The 22,165-nt window shown below is 50.0% G+C and overlaps 1 protein-coding gene across 4 annotated transcripts in view; it reads left to right on the top strand.

The window, feature by feature from the left end:
* KLHL29 (kelch like family member 29) overlaps nucleotides 1-22,165 on the top strand; it is a 303,849-nt gene that overhangs the window by 67,455 nt on the left and 214,229 nt on the right. For 3 of the 4 annotated variants that reach the window (XM_036881657.2, XM_057497424.1, XM_057497423.1), the window contains exon 2: nucleotides 11,863-11,967. The gene's annotated coding sequence lies outside the window, so the exon portion shown is untranslated. Of the gene's footprint in view, nucleotides 1-11,862; nucleotides 11,995-22,165 lie in introns of all 4 variants that reach the window. The other variant, XM_057497422.1, reaches the window with a different exon arrangement.

Here is a 22,165-nt window from a genome sequence, read left to right as displayed (position 1 = left end):
AATGCCCATAATCAATATTCTCATTCTGAACATGTATCTCTCTGCTCTTAGATAATTTATGTATAATTTTAATGGATTTATCAACAGCATCCCTTCCTCATTGAAACAGGCTGCTGCGAACAGATCACTTAATTTGCTTCTCTGTTATTTTTCATACATGGCTGCTGCACGGCCGACAGTTAGCAGATGATCCCACTACAGACACATTTGACACGACACGACTGTGGGGATGAGCAAGCTCAAGGTCTCCTGCTGCAGCAGGCAGTGTGCGTCCCCCTTACTCAGAAGGGTGGCATCCCAGAGACCAAACCAGACGAGCAGGTGCTGAGGTAGCAGAGCCCTCCTTCCCTGCCGTAGCACCGGACGCTGCCAGTGTGTGCCCATTCCCCGGCCTGCAGGCATCAGCTGACAGTCCGTGCTTCCAGCCTCTTTGTGGGGGAGGGTGCCCAGCCCACTCACAGGGCAGGCTGCAGGTGTGGCAGGATTGATACCCTCAAAGCACCCACCAACCAATGAGTGTTGGGAAGTGATGAATACCCCAGCTTCCTTCCTCGTCTCTCAGCCGCTCTACACGGCCTCAGGGGGTCCCCAACGAAGCCTACTTACCCACAGCAGTATCCCACTCATTGATGCACACTTTATTGGCTTTTCTCCTGTCCTCTCCCACATCCCTGCTCCTTCACAGGGCTTACCTCCCCCAAAACACCACCTACATCCAAATCCATGTTTTGGGGTCCACTTTGGAGGGAAAGCCACCCTAAGATGCTTGCCCTTCAGAGTGTCTTCAGGCTGGTCTTCCCAGCGCTCTCATCCTCTGGGACCCAGGGTGAGCCCTGGCATGGAGCCTTCCTGCAGCCTGTGATCTCCCCCACCTCTGACCACCTTCAGTCCTGCCAGCAGAGGTAACTTGACCCTTACATCTGCGGCCTGGTGGCATTGTACTTGTGCAGGTGTGTGTGTGTGGCAGGGCAGCTGCCACCTCTGCCAGCTTCTAGCTGACCTGAACGTCTGTCTCAGAGGTGATGGTGCTCCAGCCACATCCTTTATTTGGAGTGAGGACCAGAGGCACCCAGCAGGTGGAAGGTGGTGTAGCTGGACAGTGTCAAGAGTGCACCCTTAGAGGGAAAAATAAGGCACAGAAACTCCTCCCCCCAAAGACTGATGTGAGTGCTGGTGGATTATCCGTGCTGCTTCTGTCTTCTGGAGTAATGGCAAGGGACTGCATTGTGTTCCAAAGGAAAAATGTTCTCTAGACGGGGTAATCTCTGCCATGCTGGCTTGTGACAGACAGAACCACAGTGACTTCTAAATTTTCTCAATGGAGTGAGATGTGTGTAATGTGTAATAAAATATAAATAAGCCTTTAAGAAGCATCTATGTGTTTTTTTTTGTCAACCTTTAGATGCATTCAAGCCAAGTACAATTTTATATGAGTCCTAGATGATATGTAGTATTTTTATTTGCTACTTCATTGCTAAATGTTTCATATAAAACTGAAGAGGAAAAAATACACAGTCCTACATAGAAAAGAAGGAGCAGATGGCTAAATGTGACCGTGGGAGAGAAGCAGTGAATGGAGAGGGTTCAGAATGGAAGCTCCCTACTCCCGGGCGTGGGCCTGAGATGGAGTGGAGGGAAATTAGTGTATGTGGTTACCTGGGTTCGTTAGCCATTTTCTCCCACTGTGTTTTAAGTAGGCCATTAGTATTCAGAAGAATCTACAGGTATCTTTGTTATGGCTTTTTTTAATCTTTTAAATGTACATATAAATGAGTATGTATTATTTATAGATGTCTTTGGATTTAGAAACATTGAGCTTGAAAAGTAATGCAGCAAGGAATATTTGATTTACTGCTCGCTGAGAGGAGAGAGGAAGACAAGACACTTGACTTTCCGCAGGAAGGAAGACTGGGCTGTGATAAGCTGTTTAACCTTTCTGGGGGACTTTCCTGGAATAGGCCGTTACAGTTTAACTGTAGACAGAGAAGGCGAGGAGAGGACACTGCTGGGAGTTAGAAAGCCAGCATTGTCATCCCAGCTCTCCAGCCCGTCAGCTGTGTGACCTTGAGCTTGTCACCCACCTGCTCTTGCCTCTGGTGTCTTGCTGTATCTGGACGTCAGGCTGTGCCAGGCTGTGGCTCAGTGATTTGGCGCATTGTATTGATTTTTCTGGGCTCTGGCCCGACTCCTTAGCTGCTGGTTTAGTTTGCAGACGTGCCAAGGGGTTGGTGAGCAATGGTTTTGTGTTTTTTCAGACGGAACGTGAAGCCACAGTGTGATCAAGCCACTTGCCTGCACACGTCGTAGAGATCAGGAAAACCGAATTAACTTCTAATTCTATTTTCAGTTCTTAGGCTGCTTCTGTATTGGCCAAGAAAAGCAGAGAACTTAGAGAAATTCCTCGTAATGACTGCTTTCTGCCTGGGTAGGGAGAAACATGCCTGTCTGTGGTTTATTTTTAAATGGATAACTCATCATATCTGGGTAAAAAGTACTGTAATCTCCAAAGGCTTTTCGTTCACATTTTTTTTCTAAGAGAGTAGAGAAACAGCCTCAAATCTATTCAAATAAAACAGCTTTGTACTGGATGAGGAAGCGATGCCTCTCAGACCCTACTGAGGCTGGGAGAAGGCTTTCAGCCCCTGGCCCTGTGGCTGGAGTTCAGAGGAGAGGTGAAATGAGAGAAGAGACGCCATAACAGTGCTTCCTTCAGGCCTGGAGTCTAGTGTGCCAGTTTCTGGGGAGGAGCGAGGAGGAGGAGAGGATGGTAATAAAGGCTGAAGCTACCCACTCAAAGGAATTCAGGGAGGAGCAGGCCGTGGAAGCTGACCCGCGTCGGGTTGGCCCAGGACGCCTGACATATGGTCAGCCCAGTGGTTCCACCACCTCCCAAAGACGATTCCCTCCCCATTTGCTTGTTCTCTGTGTGCTCACTTCTGTGGACAGGTGCTGGGAGAAAGGGCACCATCTTGTGGGATTCCCAGCCCTCCCCGTGGCACTATACACAGTCAAGGGATACCATTCGGTGCTTCGGTTAGCAAGCAAGCATGGCATAATAATGGTGATAGCCACCCAGTACATGTGCCATGGGCTATGCTAAGTGCCTTTATTCTGTTCAGACAATTAACTCTCAGAACAACCATGGATGTTTAGTGATATGATACCCATTGTATGGATGAGGAGGCGGAGGCAGGAGATGGAAGTGGAGCAGTGGGGTTGCCAGTGTGAGCGTTGTGCCATTAAATGGCTGAGGTGAGATTTATACCCAGGTCCCTCAGATTACAGATCTTTGATTCTCTCGACTCCCACATGGACTGAGCCAACCCCTGAACTGGGGTTGGACCAAGATGCAAATCCAGACCTGCTTGTGTGAGGCTACAGGATTCAGACTCTGTAGAAGGGGTTCCCAGACCTCTCTGCATCTCCATGAGGGGCCCAAACCCAAAGCACCTGCAGCCCACCTTGTCTTCCTCTGGGAAGCTGCCTTTTCCCCCACCACTTCTCTCCAAAGCTGTCAAGAGGCCAGGGTCCAGTGGAGCAGGGGATGCTGAGGGACCCCATGCACTAGCAGCCAGTGTCAACCAGACCTGGCTCAGTCCAGACTCTGGGAGTGAGCAGGCACTGGATCCAGGGACCTTGTTTGGTGGCTGCCTCTCCTGTCCCCACAACCGTCTGCCACCCCCCAACATGTACAGCTGTGTCCCGTTAGACGGCTCAGGGTGTTTTTCTGATGTGGCTGGCTACTTGAGTGCTTGGGATACAGGTCAAAGGCTCCCCCACAGAGCAGAGGCAAAAGCCCCAGGGTCAGTCAGCAGGAGAGAAGCAGACCTCAGACAAGAAACTGGGATGGGGAAGGTAGAAGGGAAGAGGGGAGTCCTGCTGTCTCGGGCCTCTGCTTGTGAGGTCCAGGCCTGTACGGGTGATTGCCTGGATGTGAATTCCTCTGTGGTTGGTGCTGGGATGGGTCAGACCTGCCCAGGGCCCAGGTCACATCTGGAGAACCGCTGGGGATCCAGCCTATCTCACTGCACACTGCTTCCTCTTTCCAGGGCGCTCACCCACCTCCCACCCTATTGTTCTGTTTTATTCCCCAAGACTCTAGACAGGTCACATTTAAATGGCACAGCCTGGTCCCAGGAGCATCAGGGAGAAGACGAATTCACCTTTGAGACAGGGTTGTAAGTGGGCAGTACCACCGAGGTCATTGTGCTGGGGGGCTGCCGCACAGATGCCCCAACCCACACAGAGGCCTGTCAGCACCAGGAAGGAGTGGAAAGCCCCGCCCACCGCAGTCCAGCGTGGTAGCTCCGGCAGCTGCACTCCCATCAGTGAGTTAGGGATGGCGGCATCTGCCCTGCCTCTCCTGGGTCCCCACGGCAGTCTAATGAGGGGGAGAAGATGCAGAAGCACTCCAGAGAGCCCACAGTGCCAGGCCATGTGAAGCATCATCATGAAAAGCTTGAATTTATGGGTCTGAAGGAGAAGCAACATCTGGGAAGGAATTATCGTAATTTAAAGGGAGAATGTGGGCCTGTTTGTAAGAGCGAAATCTGGAAGCAGTGTCTGGTTTTTTTTTTTTAACTGGTTTGAATTCCAATCATGAAATTGCAGTGCGAACTTCTAGATGTTCGAAGCAAAGTTATAGAAAATGAGTTGGTCTTGTAGGCATTCTCCTGCTTTCAACAAAGTTTTATTGAGCATCTACTACATGTCAGGTGCTATACTCTCTGCTGACATTTCAAATGCCACTATGGGTGAGTCAGGCTGTTAGATCCTCTATGGGTCTTGTAGTCGTCAAAAAATGCACGGGTCTTCTAGTTCTGATTCCAGTGACAGGCAAATCAGCATTAACTGGGGGGGATACATGTGCTGGTGCTGAGCGCTGGGGCTAAGTTGGATCAGTTGTAATTAATTTAATGCTGAGATCTGCTGTGTAACAAGAGAACGGTGTGGGGGTGGGGTTGATATGCAATTTATTTTCCTAAAATTCTTCAGCCTGGGTTTCTGGCATGGCATAACTTAGGTAGGCATGGCATAACTTAGGCTGCAGGCACCCCATTTTCCTTATCTGCCCATTCTCTTTGCCCAAGCCATCCAAGAGGGACCCAAAGATGGGCCATCAAGAAGCCTCCTTGGGAGACACACCTGCCTTGATATTCTCCAGCGATTTGTCTCAAAAGAGTCTGTACTCTGTAGTGTGCAGACAACCTTCCAGAGGATACTTTTCAGGGGGAGAAGAGGTGAAGGCAGGTGGGAGGAAGTCCAGGAAGGGGAGCAGGCATGTGTCCAGTCACGAAGCAGAGGACAGCTGGGGGTGTCTGGGGGCAGGAGTCCAGGCAGTGGAGGCCGGAAGCTCAGGACCCTGGGAAGATGTGGAGTTGGCTGGGTTCTCCCAGGCTCCTGTCATGGAGGGATTTTGGTTATGTAGTACTGTCACCAGTTCTGGGGTTGAACACTCTGGGGGCTGTTCGTGTGACCCAGGTGAGAGATGGAGAAGCCTAGGACCAGGTGTCAATAGTGGAGATTAGAGAACAGGTACCCGCACACCTGTTCTGAATACTGTGTGTGTGGCAGGAGCAGAAGGAGAAGGAATTCGGGGTTTCAGGTTCGGAGAAGCAGCAGTGTCAAGCCCTGAGATCAGGGTTCAGACATAGCAGATTTGGAGTCAGTCAATTAATGCACGATGCCTCAGTGTGTATGGGTCAGGGGGAGGTGGGTATGAATTGATTTCTGGAGTGGGGGGCAGTGCAAAAAGCCCGAGATGTAACAATGGTTATGACCTTCAGAAGCCCCACCCTACCCCAGAAAATCTTACTCCTTAGCATTGTATTTGCCTCATTAGAAAGAACTTGAATTGGATTGAATTGAATTTTTCTCTTGGTGGAGGTGGGTGGTGCTAATGGGAGGGGTGGAGGGAAGGCTGAGAAACAGAGGTAATACTAATGTGGAATCTGGTGCGCTGCCGTAGTGCTGACAGGGGTTTTGTGGTAGGCATGGGGGCCCGTCTTTGGCTTCTGTGTGGTGGGGTCTGTCCAGATAAGGGACCATCTGGGGCTGCCTGGAAGCGGGCAGTGGGGGCGAGGGGCAGCACAGCATCCAAGTGGGCCATGGGGTTGGTTTGGGCTCAGCAGGAACTGATTGGAGTGAGGACACTGGCCGACACCTGTACTTTTATTCAGCCCAGGGGCGGTGACTACAGAGTGAACCTGGAACAGCACCTATGTCCTTGACTGGCACCCCAGGAACAAGGTCGCCAGATAATTTGGAACAGGGCATGGGATGGGAGGCACGAGCCTAGAGCCCTTTCCGGCTCCCTTCCTCATGTATTTGCCATGTAACTTTTGGTGATTCTTTTTTTCCATGAGCTTCAGTTTCTTCATCTGTAAAATGGGGATAATAATAGTAATCAACTCATACACTTATTAGAAAAGGTAAATCAGAAGGTGTGAACGAGCTGGGCTTTGCACACTGTGAGCCTTAGGAATACTTCCCGCGTCTCGGTCAGGAGTCATGGCCTCTGCGGACCCTCTCTTCCCTTGAAGAACACATGGCAACACAAAAACTTGCCTGGTAGTGCATATCCCTGGCATTGAGAATAAGTAATGGGTCCCATCAGTGGCCAATTTTGGCTCCTTAATGGAAAGAGGAAACCTCTGCATTGGGCTGGGTGGGCTGTCCTAACGCACTGCGTCTTTGCGTGTTGACCCTTTTAAAAGCAGTGCCTTCCGGATGCCTTGGCCCATGAACTGTCACAAACCTGATGGATAAACCTTCTGAGAGTGTTTATTTTGGAGTTGGCAAGCTGCCTGCAGGCTTTGGTGAACCCATGGTTGATATTATTAATGGATGGCTTGTTTTTCTCTCTTCTTAAAAGAAAATGTGGATAAGAGCTCCCCTTGCAGGATGCTTCCAGGATAGATGTCCCAGCCCTGGGCCTGAGGTGCTGTGGAGTCCTGCACCTGGGCTGGCAGAAAGGCAGGTGTGGGAGTTGGTTTTCTTGCTATAGTTTATAACCTCCACTTCCTTTGGCTTTTTTCTTCCCAGGAAGAACGAATCTTCTTTTCCCAGTTGGCTGAGGGGTGCTGAGCTACCTAGGTGCTGGAGCCATAATTGGGTAGCATGGTCAAGACCCAGGCAGGGCAGCTCTCTGATCCTGCATCAGATGGGAGATGCCTAATTGGTTTCTCCTCTCTTATGGCAGTTTCTCTCCAAAATATTGGTATCTTTTATAGGGAAGTAAAAAATCCTGGGGCCCTTGTTTATAATTCTCTTGGCTATCAATTTGGTTCATATCAGGAACCATCTTTATTTATAGACTTTGAGTTAGAAAGGGTTTCAAAAATTTCTTTGAGTTTAATTTTGTAGTTCTCCAGCATTTAGGCAGTTTTTAACCCAAAGGGCCCACCCATTCAAGGGCTTTGTTTTCATATTGGCCGTTATGTCCTGTTGACCCCAATTAGCATCTCTTTTTTTTATTGAAGTATCGTTTACGTACAGTATTACATTGGTTTCAAGTGTACAACATAGTGTTTCAATAATTATATACATTACAAAATGCTCACCATGGTAAGTGTAGTGTACCGAGTTATACAGTATTATGGACTATATTCCCTATGTTGTACTTTTCATCCCCAGAGATTTACTTATTTTATAATTGGAAGTTTGTGCCTCTTCATCCCTTTCACTTATTTTGCCCTTCTCCCAGCCCCCTCCTCTATGGCAACCAGCAGTTCTCTGTATTTATGAGTTTATTTCTGTTTTGTTTGTCTGTTTATGTGTTTTGTTTTTTTAGATTCCATATTTAAGTGAAATCATATAGGTTTTGTCTTTCCCTGTCTGGCTTATTTCACTTAACATAATACCCTCTAGGCCCATCCATGTTTTGCAAATGGCCTGATTTCATTCTTTTTTATGGCTGAGTAATATTCCATTATATACATGTACCTTTATCCATTATATATAATTTATATTATTGATATTTATATGCATTCTTTACCCATTCTTCTATCAGTGGACACTTAGGTTGCTTCCATATCTGAGCTATTGTAAATAATGCTGCAATAAAAATGGGTACAAAAAAAAGATGGGTACATATATCTTTTAGAATTAGGGATTTCATTTTCTTTGGGTAAATTCCCACAAGTGGAGTTACTGGGTCATATGATATTTCTCTTGTTAATTTTTTTGAGGAACGTCCGTACTGATTTCCATAGTGGTTGCACCTATTTACATTCCTACCAGCAGTGTAGGAAGGCTTCATTTCTCCACATCCTAGCTGACACTTGTTTATTTCTTGTCTTTTTGATACCAGCCATTCTGACTAACTGAAGTGCCTTGAGAAAGTGAAGGACATGAGACCCCTTTCACTTATTACCTATTGCATTTTTTAAACTAAAGTAAAAAAGTTCTTCATCCTGTGGCCTTTCAATTTTATTTTCCTTAAGCCTGGTAGCTGCCCTTTGATGATGAAATTCGTGGAAGGGAAAGGGTCAGACTGACCGGCGTCAAGTCCTGCAGTGGTGCCCTCGTCTTACCTGGACACAGGAAATCCTACTCCTCTCCCTCTGATTTCCCAGGTTCACTCCTGGGATTCATCTTCCCAGGTCATAATCTTTGGAAACTTAATGTTTTACAGTGTTAACCTGGGAACAAAATTATTACTAGAAATGGGTTTCTAACAATTTATTTTAAGATCACTTTAAATACCATGCATCTCCAAGTAGAATGTGTTTAGGTGCATGAATGTATCTAAGAAGAATATAATGAATGAAGGGTCTGTTACACACGACCACGTGATGGGTGCCAGGGGTCAGATTCAAACGTGAAGATAATGTTCTCAGGATGCCCAGGATTTGACTGTAAGGAGTGGTGGTTGGGTAGAAGAAAGAAAAGCAAGAAGAGGATATAAATGAAATTACTGAGATATAAACCAGCGCCAAATATGAGGTAAGAAAAGGTAGAAACCCTCAAGAGAGGATTTTCTGGTTGGGGTGGCAAAGACCATACAGGGTCTGTTCACCCTGGGACTTTGAGTGGGTGGTAGCGATACTGACATGGTGCTGCTGAGGGTGAGGGTGAGGGTGATAATTACATACGATTTCTGTAGTTTTGAGAATGGGAATTGAAGGCTCATCAGAATTAAATGACTTAGCCTGTGTCACAAAACCAAAGGGCAGTGTTAGAATTCTAATTCAGATGTCTGATTCCAAAGTCCTCCTTTTAACTGTCTTAGAATATATCCAGGAAATAGATACATTCAAATGCATAATTTGAAGAGAGTTCAATGAAAGGAATATTTCCAAAGGTATAGGCCCAGTATGAAGGGCCCAGAGCAGGGCAATACCCTAGGGCTGCTGGTGGGGGAGGGTAACTACCACCTCTAACCCTACAGGCAAGGGGAGGGAACCATTCCTGGAACCAGAGAGAGAGCTATGTGGGACCCTGTCCCCCACGCCAGCCAGAGCCATGACCTCCAGTTGAGGGTCAGAGGCAGCCCAGAAAGACACTGCAAGGAGGAAGGGAAGTAGGAGAATAAACACCTGACTCCATCCCAATCCCCCATCTCCTGCCAATGTCTGCATTGGCTGGACCTAATAGGAAGTCCCAGGGCCTCAGAGCCCCAGGGATACCCTCCATGCACATCAGGGGAGCCTCCCCAGGGCACAGAACAGGGTGGAAGGGGAGCTGGACGAAGAGAGAAGATGCCCAGCACAGCCTGTGATACCTGACTTGTCAGCTCATGTGAGGATCTTTTCCTAGCCACATTAGAGGAAAGTCCTAAAGAGCTCAACTTTCCATGTGTTTATTTTTGTTCGGACTTAGTTTTAGTCATCTCCTCTAGAAGTGGCCTCTGGGGACCGCAGAGGCGTCGGAGCTGGTTAGGCAGCCCTGGTGCTCGCCTGCCTCTGCTGCCCCTCCGAGCACCTGTCTGGCCTGTGCCTTATTCATCTGGCACAGCCTAGGGAGTCTAGCCATCTGGGTTGGAGAGGAGGGAAGCAGATCAGCCTGACACTGGCCTCAGAGAGGTTTGTCTCAGGAGAATGGATGCTCCTAAAGCTTGGTGGCCAGGGCCCTTGGTTCCCAATCAGTCGCCTTTGCAGTGGACTTCCAGGCCTCACGTGATCTGCATACTTGGCTCTCTGGCTCACACTACTAGCCTCCCCCTGTCCAGCCGCAGTGGGCTCCTTGCTGCGCCAGGAATAGTCATGCTCCCTGCCCCAGGGAACTGGCTCTTTGCACGGGCTCTTCCCTTGCCCGGAATGCCCTCCCGACCCCACAGCCACACAGCCCGCCCCCTCATCACCATCCCACGTGCTGACTGTCATCTCCTCATGACCTGACCACCTTCCGTAAACTGTACCTCAACCCCACACACACCTTCCACTCTATTTCTTCTCTAATAAGCAGCACTGGCTACCATCTAATATATTATTCAGTTTGTACATATTTCTTTTAAGTGTACTGTTTATTCTGTTTCTACTCACTGGAAGATGCGCTTCATGAGGGCAGGAATTTTTTGTTTTGTTCATTCGTATTCCAAGTGCATAGAACCCTGCCTGATACATAGTGGGCCCTCAGTAAATATTTAGTAAATGAATGAATGGATGGATGGGTAAATGAATGAATGAGACTCTCAAGAATCTAAAAATGATCTTACTGCTGTCTCTCTGACCTCTCTTTTCACCAACACTTATCTGCCCAGGATCTTTCCCAGAAATACATCGATCATTTATTATCATCAGTACTTGTGGCCAAAGGGGTCGATTTACCCACACGCTTCACATAGGCTCAGGAAAGGAAATGTACTCACGACTTTGGCTGTGTGTCAAAATTAAATGGTGACCTTGGCTCATTTTGCTTCCCCAGAGAGGTTATTTCTTAATCGTAAAGGGAACACTCCATCCTTGGGAAAAATAATATTTTTGCCCCCTTCAGCTTTAAATGGCCATTTGACATGGCTCATGTGCATCTCCGTCAGTGGCAGCTGAAAAGCACTGAGAAAGACCCACTGCATCGTCGGAGAGATGCACGTCAGAAGGTGGAATTCGTTTACAGAAACTTATTTACCTGTCCAAATCCTTCATAGCACATTAATGCTTTCCCCTGCTGTCTGGGACTGGAGTGCTAAGAGGAAAAAGAAAAATCAATTGATAATGATATATTCAGTTTAGAAAAATATATTGATTCCCAGGGAACGACAGTCGTGTGTTTTTGCCATGGAGGGTGCCATTTCTTGTCATGAAGATGGCTTGGCTTTCACGTAGATAACATTTGAGAGAGGGAACTCAGAGTAGCCCTGCCTCCCCCTAATAAATAGCCTCTTTCTACTTGATATTAAATCTATATGTTTTTGAAGAAATTCTCTCCAGGGAACCCATCCTTTGCCTCCTCAAGGTCGTCTTGCCCATTGTCTAAGAGAAGTAATGATTTGTTTTTGTAATTTGAGACTGTGTCGTGTTCTCTTTTCAGCATTAGATGAAAGACTTAAATCTCTTATTTCTCCCCGTCTGTGAGGTTTCTTGATTTGGATGCGATGGAAGGCAGTGCCGTTATTCTCTCGCTTATACCCTGTGCTTCTCCACGGGGATCAGGGCTTTGTGTTTGGGGGATGGGAGGGATGTCTGGCATGTGCCATTCGGGTTCTCTGCTGCCTGCTTGGCCTTCTTATCCGGGAGTGTCATGGCAGAGTTTGGGCACATCTCTGTGAGATCATCTGCAGTCGGAAATCCCAGAGGGACAAGCTTCCATCCCCACAGGATGGCAGGGACCATCTATGTGATACTGGAATTCTAAAGAGATCTTTTTGCAAAAGATGTTATCTTTGCCCCACCCCACACCCATCCTTCTCCCCTCTCTTTCTAGACTGTCTGGCCTGGTGATGCTCAAGCGGTGCTAAGTGTTGGTGGCCACCGAGACTTTTGCATCCTGGGGACGAATCCAGAGCTTGCCAGAGACGGACAGCGGAAGGTAGGTCTCTGCTCAGCTTACCTGGAAGTAGGGAAGGCATCAGACCTGGGCACAGCCATCTCTCTTCTCTAACACCGATTTCCTGGGGGGAGTGAGGAATATGGAGCTGATCTCTGCCTTTTTGGTCAGTGAGATTTTTACATAAATGTCAGATTAACTGGTACCCAGAACCTAGCTAAGCTGCCTGGGCCCTAATCTTCCTGGAGCGAACCCTCGAGCACTGCTCTAACTCTTCTTCACCTACATGGGTCTCGGGTTCCCCGGGAGGTTAGAACTGAGGGCAGCCAGCAGCTAGGTGATCTTTAAGCCCTCCCAAAGTACAATTCTTTTGTAATTTGACTTTCTTATTAAAATTGTTGCTAAATATCATTAAAATATTATTTGCTCATTTTAAACATATTTTAAATGATAGCTCCTAAAATTATATAAATTACTTATAATCATAATCACCAAAGGTAACCATTTTAGTATCTCTTTCCAGGCTTTTTCCTATGTACATATATAAAGTGCTCACACACACATGCACACATGGGATCACACACTGCTTAGTGGTGCTATTCTGACTTCACAGACTATCACAGCTACCTTTTTTAGTCAACAAATATAAATCTATAGCATTTTTAAAGGCATTATATCATCTACATATAATAATCTACACAATTTACTTAACCAGTGATGTAATGTGTATTTTAATATTTCACTCTTACAAATAATACCACAATGTACATTTTTTGTGTATATCTTTGCACAGTCCTTTGATTATTTCCTTAGATTAAATCTATAGAGGTCTGGCCTAAAATTTTGATTCCAGATTCTTAAACCTAGATTATGAAGCACAGGCAGTCTGGGGAGTTGGGGGAACCTGGGCTACCATGTGAGGGCAGAAATCTGATGAAAAGAATCTGCAAGGTTGCTTCAACACCCACCCAGCAGGCCAGGACCGTGCCTGCAGAAGCAGGGGAGCCCAGAGCTGGAGTGGCCCACACTCACCCTTCATATACTCACTTAATCATTTGCTGTTGCTCAGGGGTCAGGGGTCAGGGGCCTGGACCTGGAATGAAGGTTGGAGGGTGGAGGTGTGGACACTGGGATTCAGGACAGTTGAAGCTGAGCTGGCCCAGCCTGTCATGTCTTGGTGACACGTGAGCCTTTAGAAGTCCGTGGGTTCAAGCCTCCTCTGCATTACCCACGAGGCCTGCTGTAGGATGAGCACAGCCCACAGCAGCCCCAAGAATGCTGTCTTCCCAGAAGCCCTGTGTGCTGCTGCCTCATAGCCTCTGCCTGGGGCCAGCTTGCGGCCTGAACGCCATCTTTTTTCTGCATCGAGGGCCAGGGCAGCAGACCAACAAGGTCCATATTCTCTGCTGGTCAAAGAGCTTTCTCTGTGGACCCAGAGACAATGGAACTGGGGATGGCCCTGGTGCCAGAACCCTTGCTCAGAGAGAAGAACATGCAGCTCTGGGATGGCAAGGTGTGGTAGATATGGTTGCCAGCAGGAAGCAGGATGAGGCTCTGTGCTGGGCCTGCATCGGCTGCCGAAATGGAAGAAAGGTCCACTGTGCACTGCGTCCTGCTGCCACACAGCAGCCCAGTGGGGTGGCCAGTGGACACGGAGGAGGTCCTGACATTGAAGACAGGTGGGCTGTTGCCACATGCCTCATGGCACCACTGGCCGGTGGGACAGCTGTCCGGTGGTCGCCCAGGCACTGGGCAGTGCTGTGCTTCTGTAACTGCTGGTTCAGAGGTGGGGAGTTGGAAAACTAGACAATTAAGCTGGGATCTGGTGCCTGGCATTCCAGCTCCTAAGGGGGCAGAGGTGGAGTTAAGGGTCTAAGCGAAGATTCAGGAGGTGCTCTTCACAGAAGTCAGCTTTTCTAGTATCCGTCTTCAGGTTTTAGACATGGTGAGCATGGCAGGGGGTGGAGGGGATAGTGACACTGGAGGGCGGTGGGTCTGATGGCTCTTATTTTGGGGTCTCCTATTCCCTACCACCGACACAGGGTGGCGCATGGCTCTTCAGTCATCCCAACCTTCAAGAACCGTGTGTTTTAGGATAGGGAGGGACGTTGAAGTTAATCTCACCAGGTACACCTGATAGGATACACCCTCTGTGGACTTCAAATCCCTGTCCCCCCAGGGTGGTATGTCCCCCCACCCTCACCCGTGAACTCATGCCAGTCTCCCCTCCCACCTTGCCAGTTCTGAGAGGGTGGGATCACACCTGATCCACCTCTGTATTTCTTCCCACAATGCCCACCAGCGCCTTCTGGGGCTTTCGGTAAACACATCTGGGCACATAGCCACTCAGCATGTGGCCTGGTGCTGGGTATGCGTTTCCCTCACGTGCAGGACTCCCATGGATTCCCAAGAAGATAGGAGGGTTTCACAGCCCACTATGGCCCTGGTGGGAGAAGCTATCACTTTCCTGTGGAAACTGGGCCAGGTCACTGGGCTGTGTATCCTGCTAAGAACAGGGCCCGCTCAGATGCAGATCGTGGAGGGCTGCTTCTCAGTGGTCTGATGAAAATCACCAGCACAACCAAGAGCATGGGGCCAGAACCAGCAGGCAGGGATGAAATCAGATACCTGCACTGCAGTGTGTGACCCTGGCTGCGATGGGGCTCAGGGGAGGTAAAGCTGAGGCCCTGGTTAGTGCAGAACCAAAGGCTGAGCCAAGAATGGCATTAACCTAAGCTTTGGAGGTGATGAAGGGCACACGCCACCCCCTATCAATGCTGGGTTGCCCTGGGCCGCATCCCCAGCCTCCATCCTTGGGACTCCTTACTGCCCATCCGGGCCCCTTGCTCCCTGTGTGCCCTGCATCCTGGGGGAACCTTGCAGATGCCTCCAGAGCCCATGGGACCTGGAACTGTTCCCCCAGAACACTGTGCACTGGCCTGGACTTGCACACTCACAGCAGCTACACCCAGCAGAGCACCCCGAAGGTGCCCTCGCTGACCCTTTCCTTGGCCTTCGCTCCTTTGGGCTCCCCACAGCCTTGCTGCCTTGGGTTCTCCAGCCCCTCCTCCCTCTTGCTGTAATGAGGGTGTTTGTGTTAAAAGCTCATCCTCAGCTTTTCTACCTCTCAGCAATCCCTCTCAGACCTCTGCTTCAGCTGTCCCCCAGGCTCCATTCTCAGGGACGCCTCTGTCCTAAGGTCCCGAAAACTTTTCCAGAGTCCTGAGAATCCGTTACCAACCTGCTGGTTTGCATCTCAGGCTCAGCCTGGCCAAACAAAGCTGCCCTGTAGCTAGGATGCCTCACTGCTCACCCCACCCTTGGCTGTGAATCTCTCTCTCCTTTGCCTTGAGCTTCTCACCTTCCTTCCTGGACCATGAGCTCCTCGAGGACAGGGACCATTCTCTTATCTCTTTGTGATCAGAAGATCTTATTCAGTTCAGAGATCGCAGGATGCAGAGACCTCACAGGCAGTGTGGTGGACGGCACCCTTGACAGGGAGGCAGGCCTCTGGACCTCACCCCACTAACTCTGGGCCAGCCCCCTGCAGCTTTCTGAGCCTCCATCTCCTCAGCCTTAAAGTGAGAATAACCCCTGACCTTCCTCCCTCCCAGAAGAAGATGACAGGTTTGGAGAGAAGATGGCACACCTGGGTCAGCAGTGCTCAGCTGTCCTCGGGGAACACTAGATTCACCTGGAGGACTTTAAAAATACAGACATCTGGATCCTTGCCCCAGACCTTCTAATTTAATTGTTCTCGTGAGGATGGGCATCAGAGTATTATAAAGCCTTAAGCACTATCAACTCAAAGGTGTTACTAAATTCCTGGATTCTAAGCCTTGAGGAATTGAAATGGAAGTTATAGAGATTTGGCAAAACTAAATTCTTGGTGATATACAATTTCTCTACTCTTTCAGATATTCTAAAATCTACCGCCTGGATCAAGCCATCAGAAAGCTGGGTACCTTTGCAATGTCACACTGTCACCCCTGTTCATGTCACCCCATCTCAAAGTGCTTTTATGGGAACTGTATAAACTGTTAGATCTTTTTTTCCTGTAGATCATATCGATGTGCCCACATTTAGGATTTGTGGCAGTTAATGTTTATTCTGTCCCTGTGACCTCCTGGCTGGGACCCTTTCAGCACACACATATTCTTCTCTGGAGCCATTGCCAGTGTAGCCCACATTGAATCCTGTAGCAGATCAGCTTCTTTGCCTCTTCCAAGTCTAAACAGTGGCACTCAACCTTGGCTGCATATTAAAATCACCTAGGAATATGTTAAAAATTCTGATATCCAGGCTGTTCACACGAGTTAGATCAAAATCTCTCAGGATGGGACCCAGGCATTAATACTTTTGTAGAAGCTCCCCAGGCAATTCCAGCGGGAAGCCAAGGTGCCTGGACGCAAATGTGTGACCACCCGCAGCAAGCATACGGGCCTCGCTACCCGTGGCTCATGGAGGCGGCATGCCCTGCACCAAATCCTGCTCCCGCACTGGTCGTCTCTCCTGCTTTTGATTCACATGGTCTTACAGACCCTTTTAAGTCACTATCACTCATTTCTGGAACTCTAAAATAAACAGGATAGAAAGCTTCCCGCTTTTCTCTGGCTGGGCCCTGGGCACAGCTCCTGCCCCCAGCAGGCCCCCGAGGAGAGATGGCTGGGGAACCCTTCCCCACCCACAGGCGCCGGGGCAGTGCCCTCGGTTCTGGTAGCCCACGATGGGGAATTGCCCCCAGTTCTGCCAGGAGCTCTCCAAGGCACATGAAAGAGGCTGGGTCAGTTCAGTGTCTGTGTGCTGACACAGGATTGGGGCATGGAGGACAGTGACAGAAGTAGCCCACCAGAGCACCACTGTGCCCAGGAGAGTGACTGTACCACTCTTATCTGCCCACCTTGGTCTGCAAGACTCAGCCCCACACCAAACAACAGGCTGAGATCATCCGCCAAAGGCAGGAGATGCCCCACGGGTAGGCTCTTTACCCAGTCTTGGATGCAGAGTTGTTCAGGAACAGCTTAAACAGGGGCAGTTCCCCTTAGCTAAGGGGGCTGGGGAGTGGGGGGTGGGGGGACCCACATAGCAGATCGTTTTAGCTGCAAAACCTCATTTGGCACCTGGGCTAGAAATAGCTTATCTGCAAACCTCAGAGTTTATTTTTGTGGCCAAGTTTGATTTTCCAAGCGACCTGTCTCCTTCCTTACTTTGAACATGCCCCACAGCCTGGGCTTCTGGGAACATTGTGAGTTTGTGCCCTACAGGAGGGCACCTAGCCCAGAGGTCATGGGAGCTGACCCCCAGCCTGCGTTCTGCAAGTTTTGCTGTGCACTGTGAGTGCTCAGAGAGAGGATTCCTCTTTCTAATTTGCACAAGAATGCCAAATAGTCTAGTGGTGGCCCTTTGGGGGTCCTGCTCAGCGAAAATGCTGTGCCTACATCTGCCTGGTGACTGTTTGAGGGTGCTCCTAAATGTGTGGGCTTTTGTCCCTTTTTGATGATCTCATACACTCACAGGCTGTTCAAAAGAACTTTTAAGCTTTTGTCTTCCAATCACAAGTTCCCTCTCTCCCCTTCAACATCTCCCAGCAGGACAGATAGTCAGGAACACTGGGGCTGGAGGAGGAATGCTCAGCACCTGGTAAAACAAAAGGGTTTTTCAACATCACTCATTCATTCCTCATTCCCTCAAGCACTTACTAGCAACCAATTGTATATCAGAGAAGTCAGACCAAAAGCCCTGTCCCTAAGGAGCTTGCAGTCCAGTGGATACCAGCAAGTAAATAACATTTTTTAATGAGATACAATAAATGTAACAATAGGAATTTATACAAAGTGCTATGGAGAACAACTCATTCACTCAACAAGTATTTCTTGGACACCTGCTGGATGCCAGGCATTGTTCTAGGCACTGGGATTATAATAGTGATCATAGTAGACAAAATCCCTGACCCAGAGCTCACGTTTAAGAGGATGAGAGTAACTCAGCAACTAACCCAACTTAGTCGGGTCAAATCCACAGGCTTCTGAGAGGTGAGTTGGGATGTGTGGCTGGAAAGATGACTGGCTCTTGGCCATGATGGGCATCGAATGCTGCCCTAAGCCCCTGAAGTCACCCTCTCAGATAATGGAGACACTGCTGAAGGCTCTCAGAGTACTCTCACCACCAGGCTCCCAGTGCACACCCTGACCCCAAAGCAGAGACTTTTGGCAGCCTCGGGCTCCAGGCAGCCGCGGCCACAACGCCAATTTGTCGGCATGTCCAAAGCTATCATAGGACTATCATACCTCCTCCCATGACCTACTGCTTTTAGTTTGCGAAGTGTTTTCACATATCTCCTCTCTTTGGTCATAGGGGGACCATAGGGGGTAGACAGAGAGGGATTATTGTTGTCATTACTATGCTAAGCATTAAGTGGAGGCCCAGAGAAGGCTAATACTAGAGTCCTGCTTCCTATCCAGAGGCCCTCCTGCCCCCATGTCAACTGCCACTCCTTATAATGAAGTGTCTGCCACATACCTGCTCATCTTCCACAAACATTAGTTGAGCACCTGTTATGTGTCAAGCCCTTCAGTGACCATCCTCTGGGCCTCAAATCTAGACCTAAACTCATGTAGGAAAAAAACTGAGTGAGTCAACCCTGGGTGTGCCTCCCACCTTAACCCCTCCATGACCTATGGGTCAGCCAGACCCAGGCTGTCACCCACCTGTGTCAGGTTGAACGGGACACAGAATTACCATCAAACGCTAGAGGCCCCTCCACTTATTCACTGAGTCCTTTCATCCAGGCCACTAGGAGGTGCATTGATTACAGCTGCCAATACATATTTTTACTCGTACTTGGAAGTGAGAGGGTCGCTATGGGAAAGGGGAACATTTAGACACCTCAGTCACAGAGTTTGAGCTTGCCTGTGTAAGTCAGACATAACCTAGCAACTGTTGTGCGGTGGTTGTTGGTTTTTTTTTTTGTAGCAACTCATTTAGATAAAAGCTTCTGGTTTGTAAGGCAGCAACAACTAAAAAAATCATTAAAAGCACTTTTCTGCTCTTACAAAGTAACCTAGTAACAGCGCAGGAGATAACAACCCGCCCCACCTTCTCCAGGTACAAAGGCAGGCACTGAAAGTGGGAAATCAAAGTCAGGACACAGAGACGGTCTACGCAGGTCCCTTCTCAGATCGGCGCTTATGGATGCGCACGAGGCAGGCCCGCCAGCCAGCCGGAGCACCTCGCCCTCCTATTAGCACATACAGGAGGCATCCTGCCTCTCTGTCCCAGAATAAACAGTGTGATTATTTATTTAGCACCAATTCAAGGCTCTCTAAAATGCACTCAGAGTGCTCTGCCATCTTGCACAGGTATACACTAAGTCACGCTACTGTGTGAATCGGATAAAGTGAGTCTGACCTCTGCTGGCTTGCCAGACTCACCTCCCATGACCCTCACCCCAATAAACACACATATGTGAAAACACACACACAGCCTCTGCTCCCATCCAGATGGACCCTTGTGCCGGCATGTGTGCACCTCACCTCTGGGCACTCTTCGTGCTAAGCCCGAATCTCCCAAGAGAGCCTCTCGCATCCCTACCGTCTCCTGGGGAGACAAAGTGCTCCCTGGCCACCACCACCCCCCATGGGAATTTCCTCTCCTTGATTTCCTGATGCTGTTCCTCTCCCCCGCACCCATTTGGCTCTTGTTGGGCCAAGTGTGGTCCTTTTACCATCTAGGGTGCTCAAGGCTCCCCTGGCCGCCACTGAGAGCTCTCTGGGGCAGGTGAGCTCTCTGCAGAGCCGAGCACACAATCAACACTGAAAAGGAGGCAGGAGTAGGAAAAGTCAACTTCCACGGCCTCTGGCTGTGCTCCGGGGTCCCTCGGCCCCTCTGCTCCCTTCTGTTGCCTGACACCTGGCTATTTCCTCGTCCACCCTGGGAGGCAGCTGGGCACCCCCTGAGAGCAGGGGCCTCCCCGAAGCCTGGCACAAAGAAATCTCTCAGTGATGGGATCAGCACATGGCATGTGGGCCTCGCCCAGAAGCGGCTCCCCAGGATGCTCAAAGGCCAGCCGTGCCTTGCAGAACAGCTCACAGCTGCCCGCCGTAGGGCAGTGAGGGCAATGCACTCTCCCTGTCCTCCCAAGGCCCATGCTCCCCAGGGCCACCACAGGCCCCAGGCCTCAGACAACCACTGGGCAGCATCCTCACTACCCACAGACAATCCTGGGGCCCCTCCTACCCACTTCAGGCCTGGGGGGATCTCTCAGCACCCATCACAGCCCCACTTCATTTCCCCCAGCCCCCTGACACCCTGAAGACAAATTTGTGCTCAGGAACTTCTGAATTCCTGCTCAGCCCACAGCTGCCCCTGCAGCCTAGACCCGGAAGGTGGACAATGGCCCTGGGAAGCGCTGGGGTTTGCCCCACCCAGGGCTGCCACGGGCTGGCTCTGGGGCTTGGAAGCCCATCCCTGCCCCTCTTTGGATCTCAGTTCCTGTGACCGCATCACGAGAGGGTTTGATCCCTGAGGGCCAGTCAGCCTCTGTCCCTAGGAGTGACCCTCTGGATGTGGCCACATGGGGGCTTCTGGGACTCGGCCACAATGAGCACTGTGGCTTCAGAAGGCACGTCAGCATGTCCTTGGGGCATCTGTCATTAACAATTATGAAGTCATTATCTGGTAAATAATTTATAACCCAAGAGATGGAATAAGCCGCCAATAAACAATAATCCATTTAGAACAAGGCTTAGCAAGGGCAGGTGCAGCCACAATGGTGCAGCTCCCTGCCTCTGGGGTCAGCACGGCCCATACTTAAACACCCGCCCAGGCCTGGCCTCTCTGAAGCCTCCTGCCCCACCCCTGGCCAGAGGCCCCACCGCTTCCCCTGGGCTCAGGCAGGATGTAGCCTCTGGAGTGAAGGCAGCAGGAACTGAGCGCTGGCCAAGTGCTGGGCCAGGGCACATACTTTCTCCTCAAATCTTCCCGACAACCCTGTGGATGTGGGTCCTGTTATTCCTCTCAGTGGAGAAGTAAACTGAGGTTCAGAAATGCAAAATAACTTACCAGGTTCTGGTTCAAGGTCAGAAAGCTCCGGGTCCGGTGTTCGGGTTGGTGTAATGGGGCAGCTCGCACGCCTGGCCAGTGTGCCCCACTCCCTGAGCTTTCGCCTCTTGTCACTGGGCTATGCCCTCCCTGCTAAACTAGGAGCTCTAGAGGCCTATGCTCCCCTCCCCAATGGCCTGTGGTGTCGCTCACCCATGGTGGGGGCCAGGGTGTGTTTCATAGAGGCTGCAGACCACGGCCTCCCTGGGCCCGTCAGCTCCTTGGTGGTGTAGCTTGTTAGCGGAGGCCAAGCCAAGGGTACTGGGAAGGGCAGCAGGAGGGGAAGTCTCAGGACCCTGCCTCTGAACTTCGTCTTCTCGTAGCTGGTGGACTCCTCCATATCAGGGGAGACTTGCTGCCTTCTGGCCATCCTTCTGCAGAAAACTCCATTCTGGGGAAGGAGCTCTTTGCCAGATGGCATGAACCCGGGCTGTGTGGGCTGGTCTTTAGGATTGGGCTAGCTCTACCAGGAGCTGCTTCTCTCCTGACCATACAGCCACCCTGTGCCTGCAGGACCTGCCCAGAGGTACCCAGGCAGGGAAGGGCCCTGAGGGAACCTCACTTATTGCTGAGAGCCTCCATTCTTGGCTTCTCCTGGGGAGGTGCACAACGCCAGCACCCACACAACCAGTCTTCCTGAGCCTTGGCTTCAAGAAAGGTTTTAGTTACATTTGTCGGGCCAGCAGAGCCACCCTGAGTTGGGAGCTTCGAGGCTCAGGGTGGAGTTGTTGGACCTTAGGCCCATAATTGTCACACATCTGGAATGTTGCACAAACCTCCACAGCCAGGATGTGTGGTTGAGGAAGCCATAGTGGTTCCCAGGCATGCAGATTTCTCAATAACTGCGGTCGCCAGCCCAAGAAGAGGCCCTTTTTAGCCTTCTGACCTCTCCTGCTGTGGACAGTGAGGTGTTCAGGATTGGTAGGCATAAAGCCAGGAGAATGGGTCGCCTGGATGCATCCTAGGACAGCTTGAAACAGCCGGAACCTTCCCATCTCCTTGGAACAGAATTGCCTCTTGGGAGGTACTGGTCCTGTCCGACTGGTCAAGCTCCCACACTGACACACACACATACATTCCCTGGCCCCTTTCTGAACTCCTCTGCTTTCAGAAATGGCCAAGTATTATGCCCCCGGGCATC

The sequence above is a fragment of the Manis pentadactyla genome, chromosome 2 (assembly GCF_030020395.1).
Source record: "Manis pentadactyla isolate mManPen7 chromosome 2, mManPen7.hap1, whole genome shotgun sequence".
Classification (NCBI taxonomy): domain Eukaryota; kingdom Metazoa; phylum Chordata; class Mammalia; order Pholidota; family Manidae; genus Manis; species Manis pentadactyla.
This window is presented reverse-complemented; position numbering and strand designations above follow the sequence as displayed.